This window comes from Etheostoma spectabile, chromosome 3 (assembly GCF_008692095.1).
Source record: "Etheostoma spectabile isolate EspeVRDwgs_2016 chromosome 3, UIUC_Espe_1.0, whole genome shotgun sequence".
In the NCBI taxonomy this organism is placed as follows: Eukaryota; Metazoa; Chordata; class Actinopteri; order Perciformes; family Percidae; genus Etheostoma; species Etheostoma spectabile.
In genome coordinates, this window is record NC_045735.1 from 29,711,378 (window position 1) to 29,714,266 (window position 2,889).

Sequence of the window (2,889 nt, forward strand, 5' to 3'; positions counted from 1 at the left end):
GGCTCTTAACCCTACAGTTTTACACATATCATGTAAGACTTGATTTCTCCATTTTTTTGCACAAAACACTCCAGAAAGTACCGTTTAATGGTTTATTTTTTTTTTTTAAGTCCAGGGGGGCCATACCCCCAGACCCCCCTAGGGAGAGCCCCCCATCCCTCCCATACATAACAAATCCCATATAAACCCTGAAGTATGATGATGCTGAAAGAGCCAAAGAAATTGCTTTGTACGCGGCAAAGTATGGGTTGGCCCCCCCAATCTCATGCCAAGGTTTTTCGAAAAGTTGGCAGCTCTGTGAATACTGTTTACATTCTAATGTCCAGCTTTACACCGATGACACTGCAATTTTTACTGAAGCAAAAGATACTGTGGATGTTGCACGTGTTCTCTCAACAGCTCTTACACACAGACAAACATGGCTCAATAGATCGTGTCTTATTTTAAATGAAAAAAAAAACTGTTTAAAGTGGTCGAAGCAATCTTCTACTGTTATGCTTGCTCAATCAGGGGTGTTGTTGGGCACAGAAGCGTTGGACGTTTTTAATGAAAGTAAATATTTAGGTGAGATCATAGACTCTATACTGTCATCCAAAAGAATCAAATTCAATCTTCATAATTTGAAACAAATCAGAGGATCTTTGTTAGATACAGCTGCTCTGATGTTTCTGCATTCAATGATTTTTTCACATCTGAACTATTGCATCACTAGCTGATCTATGTCAGGTTCTACTACCTTAAACCAGTTGAGCTTCTGTACAAGAAGGCACTGACTCTGGATAAAAAACCTCTCTCTTATCATCATTGCAATATTTCAGAGAAATATAACTTATTGAGTTTTGATAATTATTGTAAATTTTCCTCATTGTGCTTAATTTATGAAGTACTTCATGGCCTGGTGCCACCTCCACTGCTGGAGTTTATTAAATACAAGCCGACTTGGATCACAAGAGCTGTTGTAAACAGGGACTGTGAAGTCCCTTTTAGAAAAACTTTCTTCAGCCATAATCTATTAAAGGTGGTGCTTTATGGAACACACTTCCCCCAACTATAAGGGAAAGTCCCATTTGGCCTCCTTTAAAAGCCAGGACAAGCTGTGGCTTAGCGCTAACCAAAGGTGTAACCACCGCTAACTACATGTTGTACAGACTGAGCCCAGTAGAATAAGTATGTTTCGTTGGAGCATAATAATAAATTGTGTTTCCACTTTATCTTCTACTACTAAATTGTCCTGTTATGTTTTTTTTTCTTTTCCTTCCTTCTTTTTCTTCTTCCTTTCTTCTTGTTTTATACTTAATGTTAGCATCCTATGTCTTTTTTACTGTATCTCCAACCTGCCTAATGGACTGCAGATGGAAATTAGCTCTCGGGCTATAATTTGGCAAATTTACATGTACGCTGTACTTGATCATCGATGTGCATTGTCCTGATTTAATAAATTAAATTAAATGTAAATAAATAAATCTTACTGAACCCTGAATACAAAAAAAAATAATATGAGGGGAATTGGGACCCAAACTCCTTCTAAAAACTTAAACAACATGGTAGCAAAGTTATTCAAGTGACATGATAATGTTACATAATCAATTGTTTCTGACTCTGACTTGACAGTGTGCCACGTTGACATATTTCTTCATTTAACTAAGCTAGACTTGCTTTTTACAACTGTAGTATTCTCAATCACAATTTATTTTACAGTACATTAACAATATGTAAAAGGCTATACTTTGTATCAAATTATACTAAGAAATAAAATGGTCTTTAATAGACCGGACCAGCTTGGTCTCACAGAATTCTGTGAAATAATCAATTATTTTGCTAAACCCAACCCATCCACTGTATAGGGCGGTCCCGTCCGCTATTTTCGGCCTTACCGCTATTCTTTTCCTAAACACAACCCAAACCAACCTGAAATGAAATGAACACAGTTATTCTAAAAAATGCTGTAACTTCAAACTACGTATATTGCCTTACTTCACATACTTTGTATCAAATTAGACCAAAAGTAGAATTAGTGTTTTCTCTTTAAGCAAGTGAAGAAACACAGTTATGCCCAGACACCATTATACCACTTTGAAACCACATGGAATGCCATGTAAGGCCCAAAATAAACTTTAATTTGACCCTATTACATACCAAATTTTAAGTCATTGTTTTAACAGGAGAAGTCATTCAAACACTTGCGGTAAGAAACTGGTACTAGTGTGTTAATGTTTGGTAAACTCCTTCCTCTCACCCCGCCTTGTGAGTCCGCAGACATGAAACATCACTGTTCTATTTTTTATGCTACTCCAAAATGCATAAAGAGTGGTTGATGCTTTTGATTTACGTTATTGTACATGGGATGCAACCTAGTGGTTTAGCTCTCTCAGACAGTATGGTGTCTAGACACAGGTGGCCAGAGCAGGGTTGGGCACTCTTACAACTGTTCTTAGTGGTGTTTGTCTCTCAGGCTGAGGAGCTGGTGTGCAGAAGGAGAGGGGATACTGAGAACCCCCAGCTATCTAAGGATGGGGACATTATGTTGGGGGGAATCTTCTATTTCCACATCCGCTGGATAAACAGACAAGACTCCTATAGACACAAACCACTGCCACTGGAATGCACCAGGTAAATTATTGTTTATTAATGTATTTAGATTTAATATATCTAGAAGGAAGCTATTACTGATACAAAACAAATTATCAAATTGAGTCTTAAAAAAACATGTACATGTATATTATGTTGCATGTATCATCATTTAACATTTTAATTTACTATGCTAGTGTTTCTATTGCAAGGACAAACTGTTTGCAATTCCAACTATTTTTAACTGTCTGCATTAAGTTTAAATTTCAGAGGTTTCCAGGCTGCCCAAGCTATGCTCTTTGCCATAGAGGAGATTAATAA

At 37.1% G+C, this 2,889-nt stretch overlaps 1 pseudogene; it reads left to right on the forward strand.

Annotated features, from left to right (window-relative positions):
* LOC116687032 (extracellular calcium-sensing receptor-like) overlaps positions 1 to 2,889 on the forward strand; it is a 42,325-nt pseudogene that overhangs the window by 14,302 nt on the left and 25,134 nt on the right.